The following is a 23,704-nucleotide window of genomic DNA, read 5'->3' as shown; positions in this document are numbered from 1 at the left end:
CTCATGATAAAGGCTGAATCAAACATAAGAAACGCTTTTATCAGGAATCAACATCTCGTCGTGGTGTGTCTCGATATAGTAAAAGCTTTCGATACCACATGGCGTTATGGAATCCTAAAGGATCTCCATTCTATAGATATGAAAGGGCATTTACCATATTTTATTCAAAACTTCCTTTGCCACAGGACATTCCAAGTTTGATACCGGCAGGCTCTGTCTCACTCATACAGACAAGAAGAAGGAGTCCCTCAAGGCTCTGTCCTCAGTGCCACTCTATTTGCTATACGAATTAATAATATCAGAAACAGCATTCCAAACACTGTTGACTCATATATTTATGCTGATGATCTTACCTTGTCCTGTCATTCTCAGACTATAAATTATATTGAGAGACAATTACAAATATCAATAAATAATATTGACTCTGCTAGAGAGAGTACTTTGGCTCGTCTTCCTCCTATCCAACACGCTGCCCTTAGGATTGCCCTGGGTGCATACAGAACATCACCAGTTCAAAGTCTGTATGTTGAGGCTCACGAACCTCCACTCAGTATCAGGAGAAAGATGTTACTGTTAAACTACTCGGCTAAAATTAAAAGCTTCCCCACTCATCCTATTTGGCCACTACTGTATGATCCGCAGTGGAGAACACACTACGGAAACAAACCCAGAACAATCCGACCTGCCGGTATCAGATTACAGAACCTATTAGAATGCTGGAATATTTCCTTTCATAATATCATCAGAGATTTAAAAGACCCGGATCCCCTATGGATTACCTTAACTCCTTCTTATGATGATTACTTTGAAAAATGGGAAAAGGTGCTGTAGCAGATATTAACATCAGACAATTGCATCTTGTCCATGAAGAAAATTATTCCCACTTTTCTAAGATCTACACTGACGGTTCAAAGTCGGGCAATAGAGCGGGTGCAGCTGCTGTCTTCCGTAATACAACTGTTTCTATTCCACTTCCAGCTGAATGCAGCAGCTATACTGCTGAATTCTATGCAATTAAACTTGCCCTGGAAAATATTTCACTCCTCTCAACGAATAAAAGTATAGTATACACTGATTCCAAGAGTGCTCTCTTAGCTCTCAGAAACATCTCACCTTGCAATCCTTAGGTAAAACTAATAAGACAACAAGAACTGATACATCTCCATGAGCAACATTGCACTGTTGTCTTCTCCTGGATCCCAGGTCACAGCACTATTCCTGGAAATGAGTGTGCTAATGATGCCTCAAAGCATCCCTCCAACGTAGCCTTATCAAATGATCTTGTCCCCTATCCTGATTATAAACATAAAATACAGGAAATATGTATGGAACAATGGACTCTTCTGTGGAAAAAGCAAACACACAATAAACTGTTTCAATTGAAACCTGAATCAGAATTATGGATCTCTAGCCTCCGTAAAATTAGAAAGGAAGAAAATACTTCTAGCCAGAACCCGAATTGGCCACACTCACCTTACTCATCTGTTTATGCTCACAGGAAATGATTCTCCTCAGTGCATGCACTGTTTGCAGCCGCTATCAGTGAAGCACATTCTGATTGAATGTAGCTTGTTCGACACTGCCCGACAGTCTACTTTCAGCTCCATGTCAAATCCCTTGTCACTCAACAGCATCATAGGTAATGACGCAAAACTCTCCGAATTCTTCACCTACTTGAAAAAATTGAAATGTATGACCAACTCTAATTACTCCCAGAGCAGTTATCACATGTATACTTACTTACTTACTTTGATAGGCGCAATATGGCCTATGTAGCCCTTGCGCCAGAAATCCCATAACAACAAACAACCCTTAAGACATCTCCAACTACAAACCTCCTTAGAAGTTGTAGCAGTTTGGATAGCAATGGAAATATTGTTAACCCTTCCATCCATTTATATGTCACCGAAGGCCCCGGGTGCCAAGCGTTTTTCGAGGCCAAGCGACATTACTGCGACTTATAGTGCTCTAGATAAGTGAATAACGTTATTTTTAAGTTCCTGTCTTTCTCCCAACCGTTTTCATTTTAAAAGCAGTTCCATACTTGAAAACTACAAGTCAGAACGCAGAAAGGAAATTCACCTTTCTTTTCCTTTATCATATATTTTTAAGCAACACTAAACAACTAACACTAACCGCTTGGCCTCCTAGCGGCACTGCTCCTGCCTCCCCGTGGCGGGGCCGGAAATCTTGGCGGAAAAGTCCTCCAGCCAAGGGCCAAAAGGAGCAAACATGGCAAACACAGACCATGTTTCTGCTACACAAACTAGCAGAAAACTAGATCAAATGGATTCATGTACAGCTAAGAGACAAAGGACAGAGGATCTCCCTCTAGTCGCACCACTGTTTCTAGTTATTCATTCAAAGAATGAACAACCGATCGGAAGTTTGTCACCTTTCAGAATTCAAAAAACTCTTGAAAGCATTGCTAGTTCCCCTAAAACAGTCAGAAGACTAAAATCAGGCGATCTATTAGTAGAGATGACAAATCAAAAACAAGCAGAGCATCTAATAAAAGCGAGATATTTCGGAGAAATTCCAATAACAGTAACTCCTCATTCCACCTTGAATACATCGAAAGGAGTAATTACAGAGTGGGATCTTCTCAATGTTCCCGAAGATGAAATAAAGGAAGAGTTGAAAGACCAAGGAGTTATTCAAGTGAAAAGAATAACAATTAAAAGAGAAGGAGAAATTATCCCAACGAGGAATATAATTCTGACTTTCAACACTCCAAAACCACCAAAAACAGTTAAAGCTGGATATCTAAACTGCCCACTGAGACCATATATTCCAAACCCTGTCCGATGTTTTAAATGTCAGAAGTACGGACACTCTCAAGCAGTATGTAGAGGCTTTTCTGTCTGCGCCAAATGTGGATCACGAGAGCATACACAACACGACTGTACAGCACAGAATTCAAGATGCCCAAATTGCAGAGGAGAACATGATACCTACTCAAAAGAATGTGAAGAATGGAAGAGAGAAAAAAGAATACAGAAATATAAGGTAGAAAACAATGTACCATACCAAGAAGCAAAAAAAAACAATACAACCGCAACGAACAAATAGACCAACGTATGCACAAGTAACCCAAACTTATAGAACAATAGAAACACAGACAGATGTAACGATCCCACCAAAAAAATCCATGTCAGAATGGGCACGTTCTCTTCTTATTGAACCAAAAGAAAAACCTGATCAAGCAATAAACACGCCCATCACGATACCACCAACTAGAGAAACTACCAAATCTACAAAACAAGTCAGAACCACTGAAGCAAACAGAAATAAAATGGAAGTAGAAGAAAAGGATCAGATAGATGAAACAATACTAGAAATTTTTGCAGAAGAAGAAGAGATGGATACCGGAAAGCCACACTTCCCTAAAAAAGGAAGGCAAAAAACAGAGAACTCAAAGGCAACAACCTCAAGAAAACAAGCTGAAAGTACTAACAAAACCAAATAATGAATACATTCTTACACTGGAACTGTAGAGGATTCCGCAGCAATTTCGAAGATATCCACGATCTCTTATCGGAGTACAATCCGATTAGTCTATGTTTACAGGAAACATATCTTAAGCCCCAGAATAAAATAACACTAAAACATTACAATATATACAGAAAAGACAGAATTACAGGCGGTACAGCACATGGTGGAGTAGCAATCGTAGTAAATTCCGGTATACCAACTAAACAGATCCCTTTGCAGACTAATCTAGAGGTTATAGCAGTACGGATTGCAGTAAACTTTCATGTGACAGTTGCTTCCATCTACCTACCACCAAACGAAGAAATAACCTATACAGAACTAGAAGACCTAGTAGTTCAATTACCAACTCCTTTATGTATCATGGGAGATATGAATGGCCATCATCCTCTATGGGGAAATGAAAATATAGATAAAAGAGGTCAAATTCTAGAGAAACTACTTGATAAGCTAAACCTAATACTCTTGAATGACGGGACACCCACATATATACGTCTAACCACAGGAACTAGCACAGCTATAGACCTTTCCATATGCTCTCCATCAATATACCCTCTACTGGTGTGGGCAGTTCATAACGATCCCCTGAGTAGTGATCATTATCCAATAAGGATTACTTTAAAAGAACCTACCACTTGTCAACCACAAAGAGCTCCAAAGTGGAGATTAGATAAGGCAAACTGGGCAAGATACAAGCAGCTGGCAATATTAGAACAGGAACAAATCCAACAGGTATCAATAGACTCTGCAGTGAAATATGTGACTGACAAACTCCTCCAGGTTGCAAAATTAACAATACCAAAAACTTCATTAAAATTTCCCATACATCCAAAGCCGTGGTGGAACGATGCATGTTCCCTAGCAAAACGCGAGAAAACCAAAGCATGGAATATTTTCCGAAGACACCCTACCACAACCAACTTGATAATTTTCAAAAAGGCAAGGGCGAATGTCAGACGCATTACTAAGATTAGTAAGAAAAAATGTTGGATCCGTTTTGCATCTACGATTACTAGGAAAACAGACAGCCGGAAAGTTTGGGACAAAATAAAAAAAATGAACAACAAATACCAAAGAATTTCTCCTCCTTTTATAAAATGGAATGGACAAGATATAGCTAAACCTAAAGACATAGCAAATGCTCTTGGTAGAACCTTTGAAAAAATATCAGATAGTAACTCCTATGAGGCAACCTTCCAAAAACATAAAGCCCATGCAGAAACATATAAATTGAATTTCTCTAGTAAAAACAAAGAATGCTATAACCAACCTTTCACCCTCGGAGAACTTTATAAAGCCATTTCACAGACAAAGCAAAGTGCAGCAGGTCCAGATGAAATAGTATACATGATGGTACAAAAATTAGACGAGAAATCATTGAGATCGTTGCTCCTCTTATATAACAGAATATACCTGGAAAATTTCTTTCCGAATCAATGGCGCCACGCAATAGTCTTAGCCTTCCCAAAACCAGATAAAGATCCCACAAATCCAAATCACTATCGCCCAATAGCCTTAACTAGCTGCCTTGGAAAAATACTTGAAAAAATGGCAAATGCCCGACTAATGTGGTTTTTAGAAACCCATAACTTACTAAATACAGCTCAATGTGGTTTCAGAAAGAACAGGTGCACTCTAGACTTAATGATAAAAGCAGAAAACAACATAAGAAACGCCTTCTTAAGAAAACAGCACTTAGTAATGATATTTTTCGATATTGAAAAGGCGTATGACACAGCATGGCGATATGGAATACTTAGAGACATTTTTAACTTTGGAATGAGAGGACATCTACCAATGTATATCCAAAATTTTTTACAACAACGAACTTTCCAAGTTAAGATATTAACTACATTATCGGAAGTCTTTGTGCAGCAAGAGGGAGTACCACAGGGATCGGTACTCAGTGCTACCCTGTTCGCCATAAAAATCAACTCAATAGCTAAACAAGTACCAAATACTATAGACACAGCACTTTATGTTGATGATTTTAGCATTTCTTATCAATCACAAAACATGCGAACAATAGAACGTCAATTACAAAGAGCAATTAATAAAATAACTGCATGGACTCAAAACAATGGCTTTAAAATCTCTAAACAAAAGACAGTAGGAATACACTTTTGTCGGAAAAGAAACTTGCACCCAGACCCAGAATTAAAGCTAGAAGAAGAAGTAATCCCAATAACATCCAGCACAAATTTTCTCGGATTAACCCTAGATAAGAAACTGACCTTTTTAGATCACATAAAGCGCCTTAGGATAAACTGTCTAAAGAAATTAAATATTCTTAGAGTCATATCTGCAACAAATTGGGGAGCAGACAGGTACACCTTATTACATCTATATAGAAGCTTGATAAGATCCAAAATCGATTATGGGGCACCTGTTTACAGCTCTGCAAAACCAAGTGCATTAAGATGGTTAGACCCTGTACACCACAGTGCACTCCGCATAGCCTTGGGAGCATTCCGTACTTCTCCAGTTCAAAGTCTCTATGCTGAGGCTTATGAACCACCACTTCACCTGAGAAGACAAGAACTCCTTCTATCTTATGCAGCTAAAATAAAGTGTTTTCCAAACCATCCTGTGTTCAAAACATTATATACACCAATATGGGAAAATATGTACAGAATACACCCAACAGTTAACAAACCAGCAAACATACGCATCAAAGAGCTACTTCCAATTTGGTCTCTTGATTTCAACAAACTAGCTATTATACGAAATGCACCAAAACCCCCCTGGGAATTAACATCACCAAACTATGATACCTACTTTCAATCTTGGGGAAGACATTCCCTACCAGGAAGCAGCTTTCAACAACTACATGCTGCATATCTAGAGAAATATCCACAATATGCACAAATCTATACAGATGGATCGAAAACCGATACAAAAGTAAGCGCGGCAGCAGTTTTCTCTGATACTACAATAATCCAAGTCCTCCCAACAGAATGTAGCGTCTTCACAGCTGAATTGCAAGCAGTGAAGTTAGCAATAGACCAAATATGGAAGAAAAAGATACCCCATAGTCTGATCTTCACAGATTCCCTCAGTACGATGCAAGCAATACAATGTGACACAAAGAATTTCCATCCAACTCTAAGACAAATCCAAGTTACCCTAAACAAAATTCTTAAAAGAAAACAAGACGTCACTTTTTGTTGGTTTCCTGGACATAAGGGAATTAAAGGAAATGAACAAGCAGACCATGCAGCAAAAATGGCAACCGGCACCCTTTCCTCAACCACCAAAGTCCCATTTACAGACTACAGACATAGTATCAAAGTGAACAGCAAAAACCAGTGGCAGAGAATATGGAGTGAGCAAACACATAATAAACTTTTTCAAATTAAACCAGTTTTAAATCAGTGGAAATCCAGTGAAAGAGATGTCCGAAAAGAAGAAGTAACCCTTGCCAGGTTACGAATAGGGCACACATATCTAACCCATTCCTATCTACTTAAATCCGAAGAACCACCTCAATGCAGACAGTGCCGTGTACAACAAACAGTAAAACATTTACTACTAGATTGTCCAGCCTTTATGAATGAAAGAAAAATAGCCTTTAGTTCTGTAATTAAAAATCAAGATGATCTAGTTTTGGAAAACATTCTAAATGAAGAAAATAATGTAAGAAAAGTTTTTCACTACCTAAAATCAATAGGCTTATATAATCAGATTTAAAACACAAAAATCACCACAAGTCAATGAATCCATTTGAACTCCGTCTCTTCATAAAGTCAGGTATTACTTAAATCCAAAATTTGAAAGAAACCAGACTAGGGAATCAAAACCGAGAGAGGTGCATTATGGCCACAGAAGCCGATGCGCCAACAACTAATAAACAACAACAACATGTCACCGAATTACCCTTGCTCCCAGACTGAACTGGACAGTCTTATCACAGAATTTCCACCTCCTGTGTGTTTACTTGGTGATCTCATTGGTCACCATCCTTTGTGGGGATCTTCAACCATGAATAGGAGAGGCCAATTATTTGAAACATTCCTGGATAACCACAACCTGACTCTGTTAAATTCTGGCTCTCCAACTCATATTCAACTACCCGCAGGTGCTTCGTCAGCCATAGACCTATCCGTCTGTTCAGCATCTCTTTTTTTCAAGCATGGAATGGTCAGTGCTAAATGATCCATTCCACAGTGACCATTTGCCTATTATCAGCTCAACTCAAACACAGGTCATGTCATACCCTAAAGGCTGTACTTCTTGGAACTTCCGCAAAGCAGATTGGAAAACCTATTCCAGTTGTGTCATACTTGAAAAGTAATATGTACAGCAACAGAATCTTGATGACGTAACTGACCACGTTACTAGCCATGTATTATCTGCAGCAGAAATTTCCATTCCAAAATCTAACCAGTGCAAGAGTGTACAACAAAATCAGTGGTAGAATGAAGAATGCTCCAAAGCAAAGCATGATAAAAACAGAGCTTGGAACCGCTTTCGTAAATTCAGAACTCCAGCCAACCTAATTGTTTACAAAAATCTCAGAGCTAAAGCAAGACAAATTAGAAAAAAAGCAAAACATGAATTCTGGATTAACTTCGCCTCATCCATTAACAAAAATACTGACACTTGAATTATATGGAAAAAAATACTAGCACTCCATGGGAAATTTCTACCGCTGCAATCACCAATAATACAATGGAATGGGCAGGAATTATCTTCACCTACCCAATGTATTAATGGTGAAGATAATTCCTGCCCATAATACAATGGAATGGGCAGGAATTATCTTCACCTACTGATATTGAAAATGAGTTATCAGAGTCTTTTTTGAACATTTCCGCCTCATCCTCTTATTCACATAACGTCACCTTTCAACGCATTAAAACTAATGAAGAACATCAAAAATTGAATTTTAAAATGAGACTCTCACTTCCTTATAACCAGCCTTTTACTCTAGTTGAGCTCAAGGAATGCTTAAGCAAATCGTCAAATAGTGCAGAAGGACCAAATGGCATTCACTACAGTATGCTGAAGCATCTATGTGAAGCCGACCTTGGCATATTATTACTATTCTATAACTGCATCTTTTCAGAAAATACTTATCCTCTGTCATGGCGGCATTCCTATATCTATGCTATTCCAAAACCAGGCAAAGATTCCACTCTGGTCCAGAACTACAAACCGATATCATTAACAAGCTGTTTGGGCAAAATGTTTGAAAGGATGGTGCATAAGAGGCTCACCTGGTTTCTAGATTCCCAGAATCTTCTTTCTGATCACCAATATGGCTTCCGTAAAAACAGATCTACCCTAGATTTCCTTGTAAAACTTGAATGCAACATACGAAATGCCTTCGTCATGAAACAGCATCTAGTGATGGTCAACCTAGATATTCACAAAGCATTCGATACCACTTGGCGTCATGGCATTATTAAAGATATGCATCAGTTGGGGCTGAGAGGCTATCTTCCTCAAATAATTCAGAACTTTTTAAAATTATGCACCTTTCAAGTCCGATATAGAAACATGCTGTCAGCATCTCGCATTCAGGAGGAGGAGGAGGGTGTCCCACAGGATTCAGTACTGAGTGCTACTCTATTTGCGATTCAGGTCAACAACATATTTTGAAGGTCTTCCAAAAACCATTCAAATATATATGTATGCAGATGACCTCACTACATATTTCTGTCTTTCACCTCCCAGTCTTCAGTCTACCTTCCCTCTCTAGCTATCTTGCGACTAGCGTTTGACCCTTGCCAAAACTACACAAGCCCCACACTAAAATTAAAAAAAAAAAAAAAAAAAACTCTAACCCGTATAACTTATATCTCGGCCTGACTCAATTTCTAGCGTTTCTCCCCCTCCTCCATTTTTTTTTTTTTTTTTTTTTTTAAGGTCCTAGCCACTGAAATCTCAGGAAATTAGGTGGCAGGACCTGCCAGAGTAAATAGTAAATTTCTAAAATACTGGTGTACCTGGTCTGCCTCCACGAGGTATAGTGTGGGCAACGGTGGGCCTCATTTGAGACCCAACGGCTAAAAGACCAGATGAACAACGGTACAAAACATTACACGCCACAATATCCACACACTTTTAAACCTCTGGCCTCTACAGTGTTCTGTATAACATCACAATGTATATTACGCGGAGATGGGGGAAACCCCTGGTGCCGTTAGACCCTAAACACACTATACACTATACACTATATCCTGACAATCACAAAGTATGAATACTATTGAAAGACAGTTGCCAATTGCTCTATTCACAATAGAAGCCTGGACCTTACGCAATGGATATAGTCTTGCGGAGCAGAAATCCACCACTACTCACTTTTGCAAACTACGGACACTTCATCCTGATTCTGAGATAAAGATCAATAACATGCAAATACCCCTTGCTCACACTGTCTGTTTTCTTGTGCTGCTGCTAGATAGGAAACCAAACTTTCAAGCTCATGTGACCTACCTTCAGACCATCTGCTTGAAGAAATTGAATATCCTCCAGTGTGTGTCGTTAATGTCATGGTATGTTGATCGACATACCCTGATCCATCTTTATCGAGCTCTCATCAGGTCCTGCTTAGACTATGGCTCCCCAGTGTATGACTCTGCTAGAAAAACTACCTTGGGGCAATTGAACACGATCCAGCACAGTGCAGTGAGAGTTTCTCTAGGGGTTTCAGAACCTCCCTTACATCTTCGGAGGAAAACATTGCTTTTGATGTATGCCGCAAAAATCCGCAGTGTTCCCTCTGATCCAAATTGGAGATGTCTGTACAATACTGAATGGGAGTAATTTTACAACAGTAAATCTAATGAAAACTGAAGACAGATGCAGGTCTGTCTTAAAGAACTAACTCAAACGTGGAATATAGAAATCGGCAATATATATCAGGACATGACACCGCCTGATCCACCATGGACAAATATCCCTGCAATTTACGATGACTATTTCCAACAGTGGGGAAAGATCACCTTGTCTCCCTTCAATATCGCACAGTTACATGAAACTCACTCTGCTTCTAATTCACAGGCCTGTAAGATCTATACAGACAGATCAAAAACTGAGACCGAAGTATGTGATGCAACAATCTTCCCGTCATTCACCACTTCTGTCTTATTACTTGTAGAATGCAGTATCTTCACTGCTGAGCTTTATTCTATTAACTTGGCTCTAGATCACATTATTCAACTTCTAATTTCATTTGCCTTAATATACACTCACTTGCTCAGTGCTGTCTCTGCCATAAATAGTAATACCACCTCCTCTCACCGTGTAATAAAACAAATCCATTCTAAATTACTTGTGTGTAACAAGTCAAACCAAACTGTGACATTCTGCTGGATCCCAGGGCATTCTGGTATAGCAGGAAATGAAAGAGCAGATCTTGCAGCCAAACAACCAGATATTTCTATTTTACAGAATTATCAAGTTCCGTATTCCGATTTCAAACATATCATTGTAAAACAAAAGCCGGTTACTAATATTTAGAGGTTATCCATGAAACAAACTATATCAAATAAAACCAGAACCAAATCTTTGGCTCTCCGGTTTCCGGAAAAGCAGACAAGAAGAAACAATTTTAGGAAGGCTTAGGATTGGGTCATACTCATCTCACTCACCTGTATATATTAACTAATGACAGCGCTCCCCAATGTACATCATGTCAAGTACAACTGACCATTCGCCATTTGCTAGTCGACTCTCCCCACTTTAAAAACATCCACTTAGACACCTTTAAGTCAATTGCTAATATGCAGTCATCAATAAATTTAATGCAGATTCTGGGAGATGATCCTAATAAAAAAGAACTATTTACTTTCCTAAATCGGATAGGAATATATCATAAAATGTAGTTATTGTTTCATTTTCACCATTATAAAAACACAATATGGCCCTAGCAGCCTATGTGTCATTAAACTCAACAACAACATCACTTCATCACTGGTTGCACCTCTTCTGCCTCTATGTGGTGGAGCTGATAGTAACCTGGGAGAAGAGTTACCCTCTCCCAGGGCTAAAAGGAGCAAGCATGGATTTGAATAATTTTCCGCCACTAGAGCACTCAAGCTCAAGATCCGAAATGTCTGATGTCAATCACACTAATCAACTGAGAAGGCTTCGGAGAGAGGCACAGTGCATTGAGATGTCAAACTTTTTGGTGATACAATCTCTCCACCCAGGCACTTCTGTAACCAGGTGGGCAGGAGCAGCAGTGCATAGCACACGCTTCTTGATTAGACCGGGGTTCGAGCCCATGACCACCAAATATGGAGGATGCGGAAAGGTCAGGGAATGACCAGCGCATATCCCTGGAGCAATATGGCCTTAGTTGCTAATGCTCCTAAAAACCAAATAACATACAAACAACGAACTCTCCACCCAGCCTGTAGGCAAGTTATCACCATTTGTTATTCAGAGATATTTGGAATCCATTGCTGGAACACTAAAAATGGTTAAACATCTACAATCCAGAGATCTCATGAATAGAACGAGCCACCTCCAAACATTCTGAGTAGCTGCTGAAAACAACTTTTGGTGGGCTGCCAGTATCTGTCACCCCCCACAATACATTCAATTCATCCAAAGGTGTCATATGGCATCATCACAGAGTGGGACCTAATTACAGAGTCTGAAGAGGATTTAGTTCAAGAATTGAGCAATCAAAAGGTAATCAGTGCCAAACGTATAATTATTATTTTATTATTATTATTAGCCGTATGGTGCAAGGAAGCCTGAGGCGTATGCAGCACCAGCCCAAACAACTTTTGAGTTACCCTAAGAGAGAGAAGTAGAAAGGAATCACCAAGAAAGAGAAGAATGATGATTTCCAGTTTAGGGCCCTGGGTGTGCCAAGCACGTACTCAACAGATGTGAGCCCTAATGCCTAAGAAATATGGAAATCATGTTAATCTTAACTTTCAGCACCACAGAATTTCCATCCTCAGTAAAACCTGGCTATTTAAACTGCAGTAAATCTGCCTTATATCCCTAATCCCATTCGTTGTTTTAAATGCCAGAAATATGGACACTCCCAGAAGGAATGTAGAGGTGATGCCATATGTTCTATTTATGGTTCCAAGGAGCATACACAAGCACATTGTACAGCCTCAACTCCCGTTTGCCCCAACTGTAAAGAAAGTCATCCAGCCTTTCCAAAATCATGTGAAATGTGGAAAGAAGGGAAGAAAATACAAAAATAAAAAACAGAACATAAAGTGACGTACCATAAAGGAGGCAGACAAGTTGTATTGACAATGCTCAGCCATTCTTATGCATCTCAAAGCTCTTGCTGAACAGCAGCTAAAACTGATGTATCAACACAAAACCAGCACATCTTTAGCTAACAGCCCCGGGTGCCAAGCATTCCCTGGACAAGCGATTTCAGTGCGTTTAAGTGATTAAAGTGATCCTTCTAAAAGCTTTTGCCAGTTATAGATTCTTTTTTTGTTCTAAATACTGTTTTCCTCATTTTCTAATAGAGTATCTCTTTCACACTACAGGAAGTAGGCAAAAGCCCAGAGAGGAAAGTCACCTTTCTGTTTATTTTTCTTCTCTCATTAATACTACTAACAGCCGCTTGGTCAACTCGTGGCACTGCTCCTGCCTCCCCGGTAGGGGGTTGGTTAACCGGGAAGGAAAAGTTATCCTTCCAGGGTTAAAAGGAGCAAATATGAAAAACGAAATTTTCCTCCTCTGAAGACTGCAAATCCTGCTCCTATGGATTTGCAACAAAATGATTCTGACAATCAAACCTGGAAGAGGATGAAAACAGATGTACCTCAAATGGAATATCCATCTTTCCTCATACTGCATTTGCTAACGAATCAGTCCTTGGGTACTTTGTCTCCTTTTTATATACAAAAATGTTTACAAAGTGTAGCTGGATCACGAAAAATGGTAAGAAGACTGAAATCTGGCAACCTATTAGTCGAAACCACCAACCGTAAACATTCCAAGTCTCTTCTGAAACTTACCTCTTAAGTTCTCAAAAACCTGCACAAAAGGACCAATCAGCTGCCACTCCTATATCGGTACCTCCTAATGCTCCACAAGTAACAAAGGTAATTATGAAAGAAAAGAATAAGAAAGGGGAAGTCCCCCCTAGTACCCAAGAAAAGATGGATGTCAGAAGGAGGTACCCGAAGATTCAGTCTTGGAACTCTTTGCGGAGGAAGAAATGGACACGGGACAGCGTCCATTCTTCCCCAAAAAAAATAAACCCAAGACTGATAAAAGTAAGCCCTCAGCACCTCGGAAGCCGCCTGATGGACCCACCAAGCCAAAATAATGGCTAAATTCCTACAATGGAATTGTCGTGGATTCCGGAAAAATGCAGAAGACATCAAGGCACTCCTGCAAAAGCACAAACCATCGTGCTTTTGTATACAGGAGACTTACCTAAGGGCAAATGATGACCCCAGGATGCACAACGTTACTATCATTCGCAAGGATAGAACTGGGGATGGCCCCGCTCATGGAGGAGTCGCAATCCTTGTGGGCAACCATACCCCTTTTCAGCATCTGCAACTTACTACCAGCATAGAGGCAGTAGCAATTCGAATAACAGTGGGGTTTGTACTAACCGTTTGCTCTGTATATTTGCCACCTGGTACTGACATCTGCCAGAAAGACCTTGATGATCTCGTAATGCAGTTGCCTCCCCCTTTCTTACTTCTTGGGGACTTTAATGGACATAACACCCTGTGGGGTAGTGCTAGCATTAATAGAAGGGGACGAGTTATAGAGCGTATGCTCATTGACAATGACCTCTGCCTTCTTAATGTGGGAACAAACACCTTTTTCCACATGCCTACCCGTACGTTTTCTGCGATTGATCTTTCTATCAGCTCGCCTTCTCTTCTCTCGTCACTTACCTGGGAGGTAGAAGGGAAGCTGTATGGAAGTGATCACTTCCCCGTGATAACCACCTTAATTACTGGGAGACCTTGTCTTCCTGTCAGGTTACCGCGGTGGAAGTTTGATCAAGCTGACTGGAGTGCCTTTCAACACCTGGCAAAATTTGACAACTCTACAGTCAGTCAGAAGCCTATCAATGATGCAGTTACGTACATAACAGAAAATATTGTCCATGCAGCTGCAACTACAATTCCAAAAACATCCACCCGGTTTCCTCCATTTCCAAAGCCATGGTGGAATCCAGAATGCACAGCAGCTAAAAAGGCTCAAAACAAGGCTTGGGGGATATTTCGAAGATATCCTACCACAGTCAACCTATTAGACTTTAAACGTGCCCGAGCCAAAGCACGCTACATTCGCCGTCAGAGTCAAAGGGAATCGTGGATCCGTTTCACATCATCCATTACCGAGACGACCAGTACTAAGGTGGTCTGGAAAAAAATCCGGAAAATGAAGGGAAAATACACAGCACACCCCTCATCGGTCCTTGAATATAATGGATGTACTATTGCAGACTCTACTGCAATAGCCAATGCTCTTGGGGAAACTTTTTCTAACATCTCTGCAACATCATCTTACTCCCCAGAGTTTCTGGTCTTAAAGCACAACATTGAAAAACAGGCCCTTAAATTCACATCGAAGGGTTCCCACCCATACAATGGGCCATTTAATATCAATGAGCTGAAAACAGCACTCGCCCGTACAAAGGCTACAGCTGCTGGACCAGACAACATCCATTATGAAATGATCAAACATCTTTCACCAGAATCCATGGACCATGTGCTCTTCATGTACAACAGAATCTTCCTTGAAGAGCATTTTCCGGATACCTGGCGCAAGGCAACTATTCTTGCTTTTGCTAAGCCAGGAAAGGATCCTATATGTCCAAAAAACTATCGTCCCATTGCTCTGACCAGCTGTCTGTGCAAAATATTGGAGAGAATGGTCAATGCCCGTCTCTTATGGTATTTAGAATCGAACGACCTTCTCTCCCGCATTCAGTGCGGCTTCCGAAGAAACAGGTCCACACTGGACCACCTAATTAGACTGGAAACATCTATCCGAGATGCTTTCCTAAAAAGAGAACATTTGGTGTCCATCTTCTTTGACATGGAAAAAGCGTACGACACAACTTGGAGATTTGGTATTTTAAAAGACCTTTACAACCTTGGTCTAAGAGGCCACCTTCCAATTTTTATTAAAAATTTTTTATCCTGCCGTTATTTCCAAGTTCGTGTAGGATCCTCCCTTTCGCGGCCCTTTTGCCAAGAGGAGGGGGTACCACAAGGATCTGTCTTAAGTGTCACGCTTTTTGCCATTAAAATAAATTCTATTTCTGAACAACTTCCTCCAACTATAAACAGTGCACTCTACGTCGATGACTTCAGCATATTCTCTCAATCATGCAATATGAGGGTTATTGAGAGACAACTACAACAAGCTATTGACCGTCTTAACTCCTGGGCCACGGCCAATGGTTTCAGGTTCTCACCGGAGAAGACCGTTTGCGTACATTTTTGTCGCAAACGTAACCTCCACCCTGAGCCTGAATTACGACTTGGACAAAGCACCATTCCAATTGTATCAGAGGCGAAATTCCTGGGACTCATTTTTGACAAAAAGCTGACATTTGTCCAACACATTCGTCAACTTCGCACAAAGTGCACGAGAGGGCTTAACATCCTCCGCTCTCTCTCTTCTACCTCTTGGGGTGCAGACCGGTGCACTCTTCTACGTCTGTACCGTGCACATGTACGCTCAAAATTAGATTATGGGTCTCAGGTATATGCATCTGCCAGAAATAGCGCTGTTCGTTGGCTTGACCCCATCCATCATCAAGCCATTCGTATTGCTACTGGTGCATTCAGAACATCACCTGTCCAAAGTCTGTATGTTGAAGCAAACGAACCATCCTTGTCGCTTCGACGAATGCAGTTGTCTCTACAATATGCCTTCAAGCTGAAGTCCCTACCAGACCATCCCACGTGGACATCCGTTTTCGAGCCACGATGGGAAAATCTCTACAAAACACGACGGACCGCCAATCGCCCATTCGGCATTCGTGTTCAAGAGCTACTCAATGAGCTTAACATCTCGGTAGACAAGGTCGCTCGATCACCAAAGGAGCCCCTTCCACCCTGGCATGCACAAACACCAGCATGTGACTTCTCGCTCAAGATTGCGACGAAGTCGAATACTACGTCTTCTGTCTACCTGCAGCTCTATTCACAACACCGTGCAGAACATTTTGACTTCTTGCCAGTCTACAGAGACGGCTCGAAGTCAGAATCGTATGTGGGATCTGCTGCTGTCTTTCCAAATAATACCATATCAGAGCAGATACCCCTTGACTGCAGCATTTACACTGCAGAGCTGCATGCCATAGAGTTAGCTCTAGATCACATAAGAAAACACCGTTACCAACGGTGTATTATATATGCCGACTCAATGGGTGCACTACAGGCTTTATCAGCGATGTCACACACTAATCATCCAACCCTGTCCCGAATACAGCAGAAAATATACAGCCTCTATGAAAGTGGATTCGATATCCGCTTCTGCTGGATCCCCAGTCACATCGGGATTAGAGGAAATGATTTGGCTGACACTGCAGCCAAATCAGCAGCCCTGACGGATAATCTTGACCTGTTAGTCCCCTATACAGACTACAGGCAAGTGATCCGTAGTAACCTACAATCTCAGTGGCAAGATTCGTGGCATCGACTGATTACTACAAACAAATTATGTGAAATTAAGCCTATGATCCATCCTTGGCGGTCCAGCTTACGCAGGGATCGCAAAGAGAAAGTTGTTCTTGCTCAGCTCCGCATAGAACACTGTCATATCACACACTCCTTTTTGCTGAGGGCTGATGACCCTCCTATGTGCGAGCAGTGCGACACCATTTTATCTGTTAAACATATTTTATGTGACTGTACCAATTTTATAAATGCTCGTTTTACCGCTTTTAACCATCTGACTGAGCCGTATACACTCGGTCAGATTTTATCCGACAATGACAATGTGTCTGCTATTTTTAATTTCCTAAAAACAGTAAACCTTTTTACTCATATTTAAAAAAAATCTTATTATTTTAAGATTTACTACTGTTACTTGTTTACAGATATTTGTCTTTTAGTTTATAATTGTTTTATACTCTGACTTAGTGACCTAATTCATTAGGTCACTGAATGTTTTGACAAAGTTTTGGCGCATTATAGCCTAAGTTGCTCATGCGCCAATAAAACTCAACTAACCAACCAACCAACCAACCTCTTCTGAAACTTACATCGTTTGGTGGAGTCCCTACAATGGTATCTCCTCGTTCTACCCTTAATAGCTCCAAAGGAGTCATTTCCAAATGGGATCTATTGAACGTCAAGGAGGAGGAGGAGGAGGAGATTGTTCAAGAACTCCAAGACCAGAAAGTTACTGAAGCAAGACGAATAATGCTAAAGAACGATGGAGAATTTGTTCCTACTCGTAGCATCATTCTTACTTTTTCTACACAAACCTTCCTTCATCAGTAAAAGCAGGATACCTAAACTGCCGCATCCATCCTTATATCCCCAATTCTATTCAATACTACAGTGTCAGAAGTTTGGGCATTCCCAAACTGTCTGCTGAGGAGATTGTTTGCTCACACTGCGGATCAATGGAACATGTCCATACTGATTGTAATGATGAATCATCCCCCTCGACGTGGGCACCTGTACGTGGTGAGGGGACCTCCCAGTGACGCTGCTGGACTTCCAGACTAGCATCACTGGAATCCAACGCCCTCAGCCTAGGTTCCAGGTTTACATCAATGGAATCCGGCGTGTTTGCTGTGCGCTGCGACCCGTGGAAATTCGGAAAGGGGGATCCTGGTGGTTGAGGGGCCCAGCTTCAATACACCACTTTGGCCCCTGCTTCGACAAGACGGGTGGTCCTGGAAGGCCCGCCTAGCATCAATCGGCTAGTAGGCTCGCCTGCGAGGGTCAACCGTGTCAATGCCACGCCCCTACCCTCATGGTCCGAGGGACAGGATTCAGGCTGGCGGTGGTGCGGGTATAGTGTCTGGGTAGCCCTGGCGTCCCACTCCCGAGCGCATTTATTGCATGCCGGGTAGTGGGCGTCCCTTTGGGCTCCATGGTGGGTGGGGAGCCCAGGCACTGAACCACTTTAAATTTATATGAATCCTGATAAACTTACTTCCTCAGGGGCCCCAACCCGGTCCGTATCAGAAACAAATGACAAAGATGCAGATAGCATTATTGCTAAAAAGAGGCAGCGGACGGAATTACCATCAGGGCCTGTCCCAAGGTTTTTAATTATGCATTCTACCAATGAGACACCGATTGGTAAAATGTCGCCCTTTTTTATTCAGAAAGGGTTAGATGGGTTAGCAGGTTCACCCAAATCAGTTAAAAGGCTTCGTTCTGGAGACCTTTTAATTGAAACAAAAAATGACAGGCAATCAGAACATCTACTCCGAACAACATCAAACGGAGGAATCCCTATAACAGTGACACCACACAGAACACTCAATTCATCGAGAGGTGTCATTTCGGAGTGGGACCTTCTCGACGTAACCGAGGAGGAAATCTGCTCCGAATTAAAACCACAGGGAGTCATTGCCGTCAAGAGAATTACTGCGCGAAGGGATGGGAAACTTGTTAAAACCAGGAGTGTTATCCTGACTTTTAACTCTCCTAAACCTCCTGATGAGATTAAAGCTGGATGGATCAACTGTTCAGTGCGTCCATACGTTCCGAACCCTTTACGGTGTTTTAAATGCCAGAAGTATGGACATTCTCAAATGGCCTGCCGTGGAGTCCTTGCATGCGCTAAATGCGGTGCAAAGGACCACGAAACAACAGCATGTTCAGCCGCAAAACCCACCTGTATTAACTGTGAAGGCGAACACCCAGCCTATTCACGAGCATGCCAGAGGTGGAAAGAAGAAAAAGAAATTCAACGGCTGAAGGCAGAGATAAATATATGATACCAGGAGGCAAGGAAATCGGTCAAACCCCTGAATATCAACAAACCTACCTACGCCCAGAAGGTAGCAGGGCGATGTTCCGTCAGAACTCAGACGGACATGACCATTCCTCCAAAGGAGTCTTTCACTCCCATCGCGCGGTATCTCTTAAGTTCACAAAAACCTGCACAGAAGGACCAATCAGCTGCCACTCCTATATCGGTACCTCCTAATGCTCCACAAGTTCCAAAGGTAATTATGAAAGAAAAGAATAAGAAAGGGGAAGTCCCCCCCTAGTACCCAAGAAAAGATGGATGTCGAGCAGAAGGAGGTACCTGAAGATTCAGTCTTGGAACTCTTTGCGGAGGAGGAAATGGACACGGGACAGCGTCCATTCTTCCCCAAAAAAGATAAATCCAAGACTGATAAAAGTAAGCCCTCAGCACCTCGGAAGCCGCCTGATGGACCCACCAAGCCAAAATAATGGCTAAATTCCTACAATGGAATTGTCGTGGATTCCGGCGAAATATTGATGACATCAGGGCCCTCCTGCAAAAGCACGAGCCAGTTTGCTTTTGCTTGCAGGAGACATATCTAAAGGCAAATGATGATCCCACCATGCATAACATCACAGTTTTTCGAAAGGATAGAATTGCAGATGGCTCTGTACATGGGGGAGTGGCTATCCTTGTGGGTAACCAGACCCCAGTGCAGCCCTTGCTAATTAAAACCAGCATAGAGGCTGTTGCAATTCGCCTTTCAGTGGGATTTTTAATAACTGTGTGCTCCATCTATTTGCCACCTGGGACTGACATCACCCAGGCAGACCTTGATGATCTTCTAACGCAGCTGCCCCCCCCCCCTTTCTTACTTCTCGGGGATTTTAACGGACATAACACCCTGTGGGGTAGTGCTAACATCAACGGAAGGGGACGAATCATAGAGCATATGCTAAATGACAATGACCTTTCCCTTCTAAATACTGGAACAAACACCTTCTTCCACATGCCTACCCGTACTTTTTCTGCCATTGATCTCTCTATCTGCTCCCCTTCTCTACTCCCTTCACTCACTTGGGAAGTGGAGGAGAATCCATACGGAAGCGATCACTTCCCCGTGATAACCTTGTTACACAGTGGGAGACCATGTCTTCCTTTTAGGTTACCACGGTGGAAGATAGATCAGGCTGACTGGACTGCCTTCCAACATCAGGCAAATTTTGATCTTAGCACAGTCAGTCAAGAGCCTATCAATGATGCAGTTAAGTACATCACAGAAAATATTGTCCAAGCAGCTGCGAATGCTGTTCCAAAAACATCTGCCCGGTTTCCACCATTTTCTAAACCTTGGTGGAATTCACAATGCACAGCAGCAAAAAAGGCTCAAAACAAAGCGTGGGGTATATTCCGCCGATATCCTACCACGACCAACCTTATAGCCTTTAAACGTGCACGAGCGAAAGCACGATATATCCGCCGTCAGAGTCAAAAGGAATCATGGATCCGTTTTACATCATCTATTAACCAGTCTACCAACTCTAAGGTAGTCTGGGATAAAATCCGGAAAATGAAGGGAAAATATACATCCCACCCTTCTTCAATCCTAGATTATAATGGATGCGCTATTGCAGATCCAACTGCAATAGCTGATTCTCTTGGGGAAACATTCTGTAACATCTCTGCAACATGTTCGTATTCCCCAGAGTTCCTGGTCCTGAAATATAAAATCGAAAAACAGGCACTTAGCTTTAAATCTAAAAGCATATATCCCTACAACGGGGATTTCACTATTCAGGAACTGGAAAGAGCCCTCGCTCTTTCCAAAGCAAGTGCCGTTGGGCCAGATGGCATCCGTTATGAAATGATTAAACATCTATCACCAAAATCTATGGATTGTCTGCTCCTTCTGTATAATAGAATCTTTACTGAAGGGCAGTTTCCGGACTTCTGGCGAAAGGCAATCGTTCTTGCCTTCCCTAAGCCAGGAAAGGATCCAAAAGTCACCACCAACTATCGTCCTATTGCTCTGACTAGCTGTCTGTGCAAAATCCTGGAGAGAATGGTTAATTCTCGCTTAATATGGTATCTCGAGTCAAATGACCTTCTCTCCAACATCCAGTGCGGCCTCCGAATCTTCTGCTGGATCCCAGGTCACACTGGGATCCCAGGAAACGAATGCGCAGACCATGCTGCAAAACATCCATCTAACCCATTATCTTCAGGCTTTTGTGTTCCATATGTTGATTACAAACCTATGATACGAAGGACATGTAAGGAACAATGGACACTTCGATGGCAAGCTCAAACGGGTAATAAGCTATTGGAAATAAAATCAGAACCACAGTTATGGACCTCTAGTTTTCGTACTAACAGAAAGGAAGAAGTCATCTTAACCAGAGCACGAATCGGCCACAGCCAGTTTACTCACCTATTTCTCCTTACAGGAAATGATCCTCCACAGTGTTCTCAATGCAAATGTCAGCTAACAATGAAGCACATTCTTGTTGAATGCACTCTGTACAAACATGCTCGGCAATGTTCATTCAGCTTCCTTCCAAATCTAAAAGAACCTCTAAAACTCTCTCACATCATAGGCAACGATGCTAATCCCTTGGAGTTATTCTGTTTTCTTAAACGAATAAAACTATATGATCGTCTCTGACTGTTTCCATAACAGTCACCATTGATAACTTTCATATCACTGATAGGCGCAATATGGTCTAAGCAGCCCTTGCGCCAAAAATAACAATAACAACAATAACAACAGCGGCCTCCGAAGGAACCGGTCCACTTTGGACCATCTTATTAGATTGGAAGCATCCATCCGGGATGCTTTCCTAAAACGCGAACACTTGGTGTCGGTGTTCTTTGACATGGAGAAAGCGTATGACACAACTTGGAGATTTGGTATTTTAAAAGATTTACATAGCCTAGGTCTTAGAGGGCATCTCCCCCATTTTATTCAAACATTTTTAGCCAATCGATCGTTCCAAGTTCGTGTGGGATCCTCACTCTCTCGCTCCTTTAGCCAAGAGGAGGGAGTACCACAAGGATCAGTATTAAGTGTCACGCTTTTTGCCATCAAAATAAATTCCATCACAGAACAACTTCCTCCGACTGTAAACAGTGCCCTCTATGTTGATGACTTTAGCATTTTTTGTCAGTCATGCAACATGAGGGTTATTGAAAGACAACTGCAGAAAGCCATTGATAGTCTGAATTCCTGGGCACTTGCTAATGGCTTCAGGTTCTCGCCGGAGAAGACCGTATGCGTACACTTTTGTCGCAAACGTAATCTTCATCCTGAACCTGAATTAAGGCTCGGACAAAATGCTATTCCAGTAGCAGCGAACACAAAATTCTTTGGACTCATATTCGATAAAAAATTGACCTTTTTGGATCATATTCGTCAACTCTGCACAAAGTGCACAAGAGCCCTTAATATGCTCCGCTCGCTCTCCTCCTTATCTTGGAGTGCAGACCGATGCACCCTTCTTCGGCTTTACCGTGCACTTGTGCGATCCAAATTAGATTATGGGTCCCAAGTATATTCTTCAGCCAGAGACAGAGTACTTCGATGGCTGGATCCTGTCCATCATCAGGCTATACGTATCGCTACTGGAGCATTTCGAACATCTCCTGTCCAGAGTTTATACGTCGAAGCAAACGAACCTCCGTTATCGTTTCGACGTAAGCAGTTGTCTTTAAAGTACGCTTTAAAACTGAAATCCCTGCCAGACCATCCTACGTGGCCCTTCGTTTTTGAGCCACGATGGGAAAACTTGTACATACCCGTAAGACTGCCAATCGTCCTTTTGGTATTCATCTCCAAGGGCTACTCCATGAACTTAATATCAAGTAGACAAGGTTTCCCAAACATCAAAGCAACCCTTTCCACCCTGGCATGCTCGTGTCCCGGCATGCGACTTGTCGCTTAGAAACTGGGCAAAGTCGGACACTCCACCATGTGTCTACCTGCAGCTTCATTCAGCACACCGAACTGAATATTCCGACTTCGCGCCAGTCTACACAGACGGTTCGAAGTCAGAATCATATGTGGGATCCGCTGCTGTCTTTACAGACAGGACTATATCAGAGCAGATTCCCTCTGAATGCAGCATATTTACTGCAGAGCTGCACGCTGTAGAGTTAGCCTTGGATCACATTAGTAAATGCCAATACCAACGGTTCATTTTATATTCAGACTCTCTTAGCATGTTATAGGCTTTTAATATCTGTGAGGTATAATCCTCATCCAGTTCTGTCTAGCTTTCAGCAGAAGATTCACGTTCTCCATGAATGCGAATATGACATCCGCTTCTGCTGGATTCCCAGCCACATTGGGATTAGG

The 23,704-nt window shown here is 41.8% G+C and overlaps 1 protein-coding gene across 1 annotated transcript in view; it reads left to right on the top strand.

Moving 5' to 3' along the window:
- Positions 1-23,704, top strand: part of LOC150085794 (protein Skeletor, isoforms B/C-like) — a 715,869-nt gene that overhangs the window by 191,570 nt on the left and 500,595 nt on the right. The window lies entirely within an intron of this gene.

The sequence above is a fragment of the Mastigoproctus giganteus genome, chromosome 5 (assembly GCF_048544385.1).
Source record: "Mastigoproctus giganteus isolate SK-2022 chromosome 5, ASM4854438v1, whole genome shotgun sequence".
Taxonomy (NCBI): domain Eukaryota; kingdom Metazoa; phylum Arthropoda; class Arachnida; order Uropygi; family Thelyphonidae; genus Mastigoproctus; species Mastigoproctus giganteus.
Note: the sequence above shows the minus strand (reverse complement) of the source record. Positions and strands in the feature narration are given on the sequence as shown.